The sequence below is a fragment of the Helianthus annuus genome, chromosome 8 (genome assembly GCF_002127325.2).
Source record: "Helianthus annuus cultivar XRQ/B chromosome 8, HanXRQr2.0-SUNRISE, whole genome shotgun sequence".
Lineage (NCBI taxonomy): Eukaryota > Viridiplantae > Streptophyta > Magnoliopsida > Asterales > Asteraceae > Helianthus > Helianthus annuus.
This window is the reverse complement of record NC_035440.2, coordinates 71,227,498-71,240,540: the sequence shown is the minus strand read 5'-3', so window position 1 is coordinate 71,240,540 and position 13,043 is coordinate 71,227,498.

The following is a 13,043-nucleotide window of genomic DNA, read 5'->3' as shown; positions in this document are numbered from 1 at the left end:
CAGGCTTCAGAATCATTACCTGACTCTAACTTCCATCTTCCCTTCAACTGCTGATCCAGACTCCCCCTTTCACAGACTCCCCCTCTCGATATGCTAGAATCTGAGAAATCTGGTTCAAGCTTTGACACTTAGCTTCCGTTGGAAATAATGAAGTCCAAAAACCTGTTACTCAACCAGTAACATTACAATTCTATCTTTTCAACAATAAATCACTAACACAATCAGCTTTAGAAATCCGCTCAAGTATTCAGGTCCAAATTAATGACCCTGATTACTCAATTAATCTACCAAGTTCAATTTAATGACCTTGGTTGATCATTTGACGAATTAAACTGATTTTGAAAAATATTTTTCAAGCAGTTTCTGAAAATAACAAGTATCAATTTAATGAACTTGTTTTAACTTTGAAAACATCTTCCAAACTCCAACAAAGTAAGCTCTCCTCATTCTTCAGTCCAGAGTCTCCTGCATCTGCTTCAATCTCTGAGAATCCAACAATCAACTCTCTACTCTGGTTTGTCTAAACTAAAGCAGAATTGAAAAAATCTTTTTGGATTTTATAAAGTTTTCTAAACTAAGAAATGAAATACAGAAAACTTAAATTGTAGAAAATAAAGAAATTGAACTATATACAAACTTATTTTTGGCGAGCGTGTCAGGGAATCATATCAGCTTTTCAGACAAATTACTAGTACCGTTAAGCTTAATTACATGCTCAGACTTAAACAATTCACCTCGATTGTCGATATACTGATCCATCTTAAATTCTCACACAGATTTCAATCTATTCAGGATACTATTTAGATGTGTTATGAACTTAGCTCAATTCATGTGTCCCACCTCTTGAATATACTCCCGTATCCAGAATCCCAATATTCAGTCTTACAGGTGAGTATACTACAATGATATCTATACATAAATTAGGTATGCGAGGGCCGAGGGATCTCAGGTCGATACTTCCGTATGCGCAGAGAGATATCAGCTTCGACTTTTCAGTATGTCCCCTTTAGAGGATCTTTTAGCTACAACAGCAGCGACTATCAATTTTATTGTTTCATCTGCATGCTGAGGGTTTATGCTGTGTTTCAAGCATTTGGTGAAAGTTTATCCAAGAACTAGGTCAAAACTTCCGTTCAACAGAAGTCCCGGAATAATACCCCAGACATCATTGAGTATAAAAACCTAGTATATCAGAATACGAGACCTTTCAAACGAGATTTCAGGGGTTACCTATATATCCAAGTAGTGTTCCCCACGAATTTCACAAGTTTGAAATTTTAGGTTTATATCCCGAACGAATCTACTAAATGTGTGAAAACCTATCGACACATCATCAGTGAGACTGTTTAACTCATTTAGACTTTACAAATCTTTAGCATGTTGTAATTGTCTAGCATAATGTACTATCATGTTTTTGTATACACAAGCTCTTTTTCAATTTTATCATGTTTTTGTATTTTTGCATTTTTTACTGTTTTTGTATTTTCTGAAAATATATCTATTTACAACTATCTACTCCCCCTAAATACCAAAACACGTAAAAAATCGACAAACCATTGCAGATTGTTTCTCGTCTTCATCCGTAACAGTACTCTCATCAACGCTCACAATTCCATCCAACACCGAGAGCAATTTCATACCATTAAGTTTTAACAAATATTGAAACCGATTTTTATCAAAAGCTTTGGTATGCAAATCAGCTTTTTGTTCGTCAGTGTGGATTTTCTCAATTCGTATCAACTTTTTCTCGAAGCAATCGCGAATAAAGTGATGACGAATTTCTATATGTTTAGTTTTAGCGTGATGTACTGGATTCTTAGTTATATTTATTGCAAACTCATTATCAACAAACAGAGGTGTGTTAAGAAACTACAAACCGTAGTCGCGCATCTGTTGCTGTATCCACAGGATCTGAGAGCAGCAACTGCTAGCAGAAACATACTTCGCTTCACATGTAGATAACGCCACAGACGTTTGTTTCTTACACTTCCAGGTAACCAATCTAGGTCCAAAGAACTTGCATCCTGCAGTTGTTGATTTGGTATTGACTTTGCAGCATCCAAAATCTGAATCGGAATACCCTTCGAGCGTAAAATCGCCTTTTCTAGGATACCACAACCCCAATGTGGGTGTTCCTTTCAAGTAACGTAATATCCTCTTGACAATGATCATGTGCGAAGCTCTCGGGTTAGATTGATATCTTGCTGCGAGGCACGTTGGGTACATGATATCAGGACGTGAAGCAGTTAGATACATCAAAGAACCTATCATGGAACGGTAGAATGTTTCATCAGCCCTGTCTCCGGTGAGATCTGGGTGAATCCCATGATTAGTCGCAAGTGGGGTAGCAGCAGGAGTAGAACTTGACATTCCAAATTTCTCTAGAATATCATGCACGTACTTCGTCTGGTGAATGAAAATTCCCTCAGGAAGCTGTTCAACTTGTAAACCCAGAAAGAATTTCATCTCCCCCATTGATGACATTTCGAATTTCTGCTTCATCACCTGTTTGAAATCTTTGCACAAGTTCTCATTCGTTGACCCAAAAATTATATCGTCTACATAAATCTGAACGATCAGAAGATGTCCGTCGACCTCTTTAGTGAAGAAAGTGGCATCCACTTTTCCACGTATGAACTTGTTAGCGAGTAGGTGTTGAGACAAAGTCTCGTACCAGGTTCTCGGTGCCTGATGTAGACCATACAACGCTTTGTCCAGCAGATAAACTTTGTTCTTGTGGATTGGGTCAGTAAAGCCCGGAGGTTGACCGACATAAACCTCCTCTTTGAGCTTCCCATAAAGAAACGCCGATTTAACATCCAACTGATATACTTTGAAGTTCTTCCAAGATGCAAATGCTAGGAAAATTCTGATTGCCTCTAGTCGTGCTACAGGAGCATAGACTTCTGTAAAATCAATCCCCTCCTGTTGACTAAAGACCTGAACAACGAGTCGAGCTTTGTTCCTTACAACCACTCCTCTGTCGTCTCTCTTACACTTGAATACCCATTTCGTATTGATTTTCCTTTGACCATCCGGAAAATCCACTAACTTCCACACTCCTAACTTTTCAAACTGACCTAACTCTTCTTGCATCGCTATGACCCAAGAGTCTTCAGTAAGCGCCTCTTTGTAAGTTCTCGATTCGACCTGCGAGATAAAACAACTTAATGAAAATTCAGTTTGTAAAGGCGCTACTGTAGAATAAAAACATGTTAAGCCCTGGTCTATTTGACGTCTTGTGCGAACGCCTGAATGCAATTCTCCTATGATCAACTCCTCTGGATGATATGAAAGAGTTCGCGGCATCACTTCGCTTGGAACATCAACATTTCCCTCCAGAGTAGTAACATTCTGATCTGCATCTTGTTCACCAACTTGGTTTGTTTGACTTGATAACTGGATCTGCTCCCCCTCAGAGTCTGAATCACCATGATCAAAAACTGGCATATTTTCAGCTTCTTGATTATCATTCACCTCCGACTGATTACCAGGAGCAACTTCATCATCATGTTCACCAGCATTGCTAGGACCTGCTTCATCATCATTTGAAGTTTCCCGAGGTCTTCTAGAATACTCCGCTGGGAACCTGAGCTGCGACTCATACTCTCGCAAAATATCCAGCTCATCAAAGAAATCTTCATCTTCCTCTGATTCTTCTCTCATGTCAAACGAATCCCAAAGTTTATCATAATGATATTTCCATGAATCACCAGGATTCTGCGGCGGCATAGTATAACCTTGACATTCAACATTCGTTGCTTCAATAATCCGCTTTTCACTTGGAACGAAGACACGTCGCATTGGATTTGCATAGCCAACAAATATTCCCTCAATGCACTTCGGACCAAACTTTCCAAGAGACTCTATAACTATGTAGGGTGACCCGAACGGTTCTAGATACTTCAAATTCGGTTTGCGGTTATTGATTAGCTCAAAACACGTCTTGTTGAACTTCTTGACAGTAAGAACCCTGTTGAGCGTATAGCATGCGGCGGAAACAGCTTCAGCCCAAAAATTAATTGGTAACTTTGAATCTGTGAGCATAGTTCTAGCCGTCTCGATTAGCGTCCGATTAATGTGTTCTGCGACTCCATTTTGTTGTGGAGTGTACGGAGCACTAAACTCATGCAATATACCTCTTTCATCACAAAATTTTTCCATCCTGCTGTTTTTGAATTCAGTACCATTATCACTTCTAATTCTAATGATAGGCCTCTGGTACAGATTCTCAATTCTTTTAAACAACGCCATTAAACTGTCAAATGTTTCGTCTTTCGATTTCCAGAATGAAACCCACGAAAATCTGGAGTAATCATCAGTCACGACGAAACAGTAGTAATCTCCTGTAATACTCTTGATATTCACCGGACCAAACAAATCCATATGAAGTCTTTCCATAGGTCTTGAAACTGAATTGACTTGCTTTGTAGGGTGTGACTTTTTCTTCTGTTTGCCTTTGACACAGCTTATGCACTCCCCTTCCAGATGAAAACCTTTGACATGAACTCCTGTGACCAAATCATTATGCACCAAATGATTCATTTTTCTAAGATGTATATGCCCATCTTCCGGTGCCACAATCTTGATTCTTTCTCAGTTGCTCTGGACACAAAACAATGAGCCTGACCCGTGGTTGTAGTAGCTACACTCATGTCCAACACGTACAGATCATTGACTCCTGGTGCCCTCATGATGATCCATTCCTCAGGTATCACAAATCCCGGTTTCAAGATCAAACATTCTTTGTCAGTGAAGTGAGTAGATTACATCCTGTCGCAGATCTGGGAGATACTCAGCAGATTATTTTCCAGCTCAGCGATGTAGTTAACTCTCTCAAACGTAAAAATTCCGTTGGATAACGTTCCTTCACCTATAATCCTTCCTCCTTGATTACCCGCAAAACCAACGTAACCACCATTAATGTTTCTCACATCATACAGCAACGCAGTCTTCCCTGTCATATGTCTTGACGCTCCACTGTCCATGATCCATCTGGATACAAGTTTTGGAAGATCCTGCACAAAACAAACTATGACTTAAACAACTTCAAGAAAGATGCCGATTCATGCTTCTCAATCCAGGAAGCTCCGGCAATTCAAACTGTTTAGTCAAACATCGAGTCCACCCAGACCTCATCAGCCTTAGGTGTAACCTTGACTCTCGCAATTTGAATTTTGAAATTTTCAGCCTTGAGAGGTGGAAAATTTGCATCATAATCAACCGTAATTGATTCTTCAGACTTTTTCACCTCAGAAGTTGAAATTTTCTTCTCAATTTTTGGCTTCCAAACTTGTTGAGATAATGCAACCCTTTTGTAAAATTTGTCGTTTTTAGTTACCAACCTCTTTACGGGCTCATTTTTCACAATCTTTTTCTCAACAATGATTGGTGTTTTACCCTTCACTTCAACTTTCTTCTGTTGAGTCTTCACAGTTTCAGTCTTAGGCTTCACATTGGTACACTTTCGCGCAATGTGACCAACTTGATTACATCTAAAACAAGTTCGAGTATCAGCCACTCGACTTGTGCCTTCAGACTGAGACTGAGAAGCTCTTTTCTCAAAGAACTCTTTGTTTGATTTTGAAAAAATTTCTTTTTCTTCATTAGCAAGTGAACTTGAACTGTTCACAAACTGTTTCTTCTCGACAAACCTCTTGTTTGAAACATTTCTTTTGTCATATGATTTACCCCCCTGATAACCACCTGACCAGTTGTTTCTGTTGTTATTGTAAAAACGAGGTGGATTAACAGCTTTCTTGTTGTAAACCTTATCTTTCTCAAACCTCATTTTACTTTTCTTTTGACTCAGATTGTTCACTGCTGACAATTTGACTTCAACCAGTTTGAAAACATTTGTCAATTTGTTCATGTTTACATTCTCGATCGGAAACTCTGAATCCGAAAACAACTTATCCAAACCCAACATCTTGTACACGACACGATTTGATTCTTCACTTAAGTTGTTCTTGACTTTTGTTTCGGAATGTATTTGTCCAAGAAACACCCATCTTCCTCAGTAGTGTCACCATCCGGTTTTAACACGTTTCCAACAACACCTTTTACCACATCATTTTGGACACTATCGTCATCGGAAGATGTGAACGTGACATCAATGTTCTCCGGAAGTTTAACTTCACTTTCTTTCTGTCACACCCCCAAAATCCACATGCGGAGTATCACCGCTTGGGAGCGTGACTGACTAGGATCAAGCCACCAATCATATAGAACAGTATATATAGTAAAAGTAATTGCCATCAAACCAAACCAAATCCATATGAAAGGTGATCCAAAATCATAAGTAAGTTATCATTGTTTAGCGGAAGCGTATAATCAAAACCCAACATAATTAAGTACGAAATGTCATACGTGTTTAATAAGATAATCACGATCCAAGCCCACAACGACCAGCTCCTCCATGTGCAAGCTCCATATACCTAACGACCTGCAAGGCATGTAACAGAGGATCAACAACTAGTTGAGCGAGTTCACAGAAAGTAAATGCGTAATGGTAAGTTCGTATGTAACATGTGGCTCTACTGGGCCGATAGTACGTTCTATTGGTGGGGGCTTCCCATGTTATATATCCACTAGACTACTCGTAACCATAAGTATCCTTCACAACCGAGGATAGTAGTAAGTATAAGTACACGTAGGTTTTACGTGAGTATCCTTCACAACCGAGGATAGTAGTAAGTATAAGTACACGTAGGTTTTACGTGAGTATCCTTCACAACCGAGGATAGTAGTAAGTATAAGTACACGTAGGTTTTACGTGAGTATCCTTCACAACCGAGGATAGTAGTAAGTATAAGTCTACGTAGATTGTATGTATGTGTCCTGCACAACCGAGGACAGTGAATAGCATAAGTATGTGTCCTGCACAACCGAGGACAGTGAGTGGCATAAGTATGTGTCCTGCACAACCGAGGACAATGGTATGGTAGTCTAGTATTAATGTCAATACGAATCTATTCAACCTTATTCCTTCAATCCCATTCCCAAACCCTGGGAATCCCATGCCTTAGTAAGAGTGTGAACTCACCTTGGTTTGCCCGGTATGCTATGCTCTAGAGTTTATCAAATGTCTAAGTCCGTTATACACGACCTAGGATATGTTGCACATTCTTGACGTAAGTATATAAAATCAATCAGGGTTTGCTAGACTTTGATACTCAAGCAATGTGCTATGTGTGTTCACTGTGTACAGGATGATATGATGAAGATTGTTCCTATCTACAGCATCACACAATCATATACGATAACATACGGTAGCATGCGGTAATGCACAGAACATACAGAACATACAATAGGCTCTATACACTGGTGTTTACAGGTAACTTGCTTCATACATCACTTTGTAAGGTTCTGATTCTACATAACGTATGCAATTCTGACAATCAACAAAGCTTAACACTTAAACAGAGCATAAGACATGAGAGTTCGGCACTATATCACAAGTAAGAAAGTCGGGCTAAGCATGATAAGCAAATTCGGACCAAGGCTTGATGCCTTAATGTTCGGACCAACAAGACCCTTACAAAGTCGGACCTAGTGGCAAGTAATTAAAAGTCGGACAAAGGGGTTGTGGGGTTAAAAACTCGGACTAAGGGTATGGGGGTTAAAGTTCGGACCATTTAAAACAATAAATAAAAAAATCCAACCATATCAATTTAAACTAAAACTCGGATCCTTGTTACTTATTAAAAGAAGTTCGGACCTGATTATAAATATATGAAACTCGGACTAGTGGGGGGGGGGTTTCCCCTTTATAAAAGTCAGACCAAAGGTGGGTGTTTACAAAACTCGGACCCATCTTCACCTTATTAAAAACTCGGACACATGGTATAAACATGAAACTCGGACCTAAGCATGAAACTCAGACACATGTGTGTTGTTAGCAGAACTCGGACTCCCTATTATCATAAGTAAAAGTCGGACAAGAGGTTAGGCTCACAAAGCTCGGATCTCTTCCAGTGTTTAAAGATCGGACAACATGATATTCATAAAGAACTCGGACCCATGAGCTTGTTTAAAAGCTCGGACCTCATGTGGTTAACAAAACTCAGACAACTACGTCAGGGTCACGAAACTCAGACATACATATTCATTCACAAAACTCTGAGACACAATTCAATCATTCGTTTTTGCATCATAACAGTTACGTTTTTCTTGGTTTCTAACCCTAATATCATACATAGTGACGGCAGAATCATAATCAATCCACTTATGATCAACAAAAATCAACCTATAATCATTACAGGAACCATCTATCAATCATACAACTAATCATCATCATCATCAATAATTCAGAATCAAATCAAAATCACAGCCTATCACATGAAGAACTAGGGTTTTAACATCAATCAATCAATCAACAATTAACATCAAACAATGATTAAACAATTACCTTGATTGATTCTAGATGGATTGGAAGATCAAACTTGTTGCAAAAGACTTGTGAAGCCAAGAATGATGAGAAGATGATTGTAGAGAGGATTAGGGAATGTGAGGGTACGTGTTTTGATTCTTGTGATGATTAGTGAATGATTAGGAAAAGAGATTAGGGTTAAGTATCTCTAGGATTTCACTAATTACCCACTACCTCCCTAAGTATCATAATTTACACATGTACACCATCTCATAACAATTTCACAGTTTCGCCACCAAGTTCATATATTTACCAAGTCTTTCACAACTAACAAACAACCATGCACAATCACACAATACGATTCATTGCATCAAGACGTGTAAAATTCCATAGCAATTAATTGTGCAAATAATCAACTAAACAATACAAGAACGTGCAATAAATGCGAAACAGAAATCTTGGAAATTCGAGTTGTCACACTTTCTCAAGTTCAACCAACCCAGATTCCTTTTTCGTGTAATTATGCAAAATCGGCGGTGGAACTTTGTGAAAACCCACCCCGGTTCCATTAGAATACACGTCTTCGCCAGCTTTGTTTTTGCCAATGGGTTTTGGCACAATATGTTGCAAAACAAAGCTTGCAGAGCTATAGCTGTTAAGCTTCAACTGGATTCACTCGTTTTCAATTTCAGCCTCTTGAACCTTAAGTTTCAAATTAGCGATTTCATCCAGTTGTTTGTTAATTGATTCTTCTTTTACTCTCAGCACTACTTTTAGATGTTCGTTTTCTTTAAAAGTTTTACCATTTCGATCATCACTATCTTTTACTATGCTTTTGAGTTTTTCAAATTTTTCTGAAATCTGACGGTTTTCAAGAATTAACTTTTCATTTTCACGTTTAACTTTTCCATGTTCAATTTCATCAGTTTCAATTTGAGCAGTTTATTCTTTAATCCGTTCAGTTGAAGCTTTAACTGTTTTGTCACGACCAAGAATTTGATCCTCAGCGCTTCTGACCTTTGCTGTCAGATTTTTAACTTTCTCATCGTTGAGATACGTGACAGTGTTACAAAATTTGCACTCTTTGTTGCAATTTTTGCAATCAGCATTTCCTTCGATCTTTTTACCTGACGCATTCGTTGACGAGTTTGGACTGACCTGGCCTTTTGACTCAGACACGGAGTTAGAGTCTGCCTCAAGTGCTTTAGCAGCCAGCACTTTGTCAGCCATTTTTCCCAGGTTCTCTGCAGTCAACTCCTGCGTTGTATCGATAACTCCAGTATCAATCTTCTTTGCTTTCTCGATCTCTTCTTTCTCCTTTTTCTCTTTCTCTTCTTTCTCTTTCTCTTCTTCTTTCATTTTCTCGGTTGGAGTTCCCCACCATTTGTTTTTCCAATACTCATCCTCTTCTTTATACTCCTTGATGATAGCTTCGATATCGAGTGTTTTATCGTCGATCGCAATGTTTCTATACGGATCAAGGTAGCACTCTCTGTCCGGATCCCATCTTCTCTCTCGCTTTGCTTCCGAATAGATACCAGACAGTCTAATGATCTTGTTTTCAACAATCATTTTTCTGTTTCTATACTTCTGCTCTTCAGTACGATTATCTTTCCACGGAATAGGTTCATTTTTCGCCATAAACGCGTAACCAACCGCGTCTTCCTCCGGTAGAACTTCTTTGCTCCAATCATACCCCTCATCATCGTAGATCACCGCAAGAGCCCTAGATTTCTCTCTGTTATCTTCAGCCAGCTTCAATCTAGGCGGCTCAGATTTATTCTGGTGATAAATCGCCTTCTTGTAGTAATCATCTTTGAAAGGGTTCTCCGATTCATCAGCATAAGCGTTTCTGCATTCGCGTTTGAAGTGACCCTTCTGCTTACATTTGAAACATGTCACCTTGGATTTATCGAACCCCAGCTTGGTAGATGGACCACCAATTGTCTTCCTCCCGGTAATTTCCATAAAATGTTGTGCTCGACGAACAACACTTGCCATAGCCCAACGAATATCGATCAGCTCCATTTCTTCGGGATCTATCTGGTCATAATCTTCCTTCGTCAGATTTGTGTTCCCGATCTTACCAGCCACCAACCCTTCATATGATTCCAACACAGACGCCAAGAATACCATTTGTTGCTTAGCCGACTCCTCGTCAAAATTCTGTGCATTCTTCAAATCTATTGCGATGTTGCATGAAAACTTTGCATCAGAATGACTTGCAGATGATGAAGATCCACTGTGATAACCACTGTGGTTTCCACTGCTTTGACTGCTTTGACTTTCTTTGCTTGTTGTCGACACATTCTCAGCAGAAAATGCAGTCTTGGGAGACGTTGCTTTTGGCATCATGCTTTTCGGATAGTATAGATCCAAATTCTGTTGATAAGATGAGTGATTGACTTTGTACGTCTTCTTCAGTTCCAATTCGTGACTTTCAAGTCTCTCAATCACCAACTCGTCTGGTAATGAATCGAACAGTTTGTCAACAAGTTCTTCATCAGAATATCTGATATCATGTCTTGCTAATTCCAGCTTCAGATGACCAAACCTTTCTATCATTTTACAAACTGACTCGTTCTTTAGACACCCAAACATGTCAAACTCTTTCCTAAGCAGTTTCATTTTGTTTTTCTTGATTTCTTGACTACCTATACATTTCTTTTCTAACTTCTTCCAAAGATCTTGTGCATTCTTATAATCTATTAGTGAGATTATATCTTCACGAACAGACTGAAATAACAACGCTATACACTCCTGTTCGGCTACAAATGAATCAATCTCATCAGATGAAGTTAACATTTCACCGGATTTATCTCCATGTTCATAGCCGTTCTTCAAACTCTTCCAACTAGCAAATGCAAATGCCATCAACCAGTCTTCAAACTTTCTCGACCATCTACTGTAATCTTCGATAGCCATTAGCTTAGGGAGTTTGTTGAACGTTCCAAACGCACTTTCCGATTCCCAAGCTTCCTTTTTCTTCACAACCGTCGAATTTTCATTTGTATTACTTGACAAAGTATCATCGTTTCCTGTATTTCCTGCAAATGCGTACATATCGCTGAAAGGGTTCAAGAAAATATCATCCATTTTGAATGTACCTGCAAAATCAGCCAACACTTAGAAAATTTTCGAAGTTTTGAACAAATTCAAACGGAATAGTTTCAAACGGAATGGTTTCAAATGAAATGACTTTCTTCAAACAAAACCCCTTTCAAACGATAATCACTTTCAAACTGAATGGTTTCCCTCAAACGAACTGCTTCTCTTCAAACGGGAATGGACTATTCCGTTTAAGATAACAGTGGTTTCAAACGAAAACTCTTCAAACGATACAATTTCAAACGAAAGCTGTCTTGACCATTTGAAAATACACCACTTTCAAACGATAAGTTCAAACGGAATGTCAGTTTCAAACTATTATTCAAACGAAAGTGTCAATTTCAAACGAAATGAATTAGTTTTCAAACGGACCACCTATGTTTCGTTCAAACGGAACCCTGTTTTTAGTCCATTCTTATCACTTTTAAGTCGAATTTTGTTTCCAAACTTTCAAGGATTCGTTAATAGTGTATTTCGTTTGATATGTGAGAGTTTCAAGTCATTTTAACCGTGACAACCAGTTCAAATCAGAAAAGAAAGGTAGAAGTGAGATAATCCGTTGATTTCAAGCTGAATTTGGTATGAACTCCTCGTCCTGAGCTCTGATACCACTTGTTGGACCGATCCGGTGACCTTAAACGTCAGTTAAGGTAGTTCATCTTAGTTTACAGAGGCGGAATCAAAGTAAACCAAGTCAAAAACAGCTTGTTCCTTTCAATCTTTCTTTCTATTACTGATTGTGAGCTTTTACAATGATTTTGACAGAAATCCGGCAGCACCTTCGCTCACACACACATACACGCATCCGTAACCGTTTGAAATGAACGACCCTATTTATAGATACAGCCCCTTCCGTTTGAACATGACATGTCTTCTTCAAACGGTCATGTCTCAAACGACCAGCCTACTTCAAACGGCCAGGGATCATTTCAAACGGACTGCTCTCCTAAAATCTATACAAATCCTAATCTAATCACTTTTGTGCACTCGTTTAACCTATCTAGACATAAGACTCGATAAGACATAGTCAGCAGACACTCAGTGCACCAACAGGTTCAATGCAAATGAGTTGGATGCTAAAGCAAGATATGATGTGCTTCGAACCAGGCCAGAGGATTACCCACGAACAGTATGCATGGATCTTCTAGGAGCAGTGAACCAATGGGACCGTTGCAACATATAAAATATATCAAATGTGGCATAAAACTAACCCTTTTTTAGTACTAATGTTGGAAAAAGTGTGTTTTGTCTTCCTTTTGTATTTTCAGGATTAAATGAGCTCAAATGAACAAAAGAAGCAAAAAGGCAGCTAAATCTAACATAAATACAAGAAAAGGATAAACGTGGCATGCCCGACCCCCAACAGCATCTTCCCAAGCAAAAACAAGAAAACAGAATACTGAACACGCCCCGTGCTCAATGAGCACGGGGGCATGCCCAAGTGTCTGCAGAAAAGACGAAGTTGTAGAAGCTGAACACGCCCCGTGCTCTATCACCCACCACGGGGGCGTGGCCAGCGGTCACGGGGCCGTGGTCAACTCTAAGATTCGCAGAATCTAGGAAA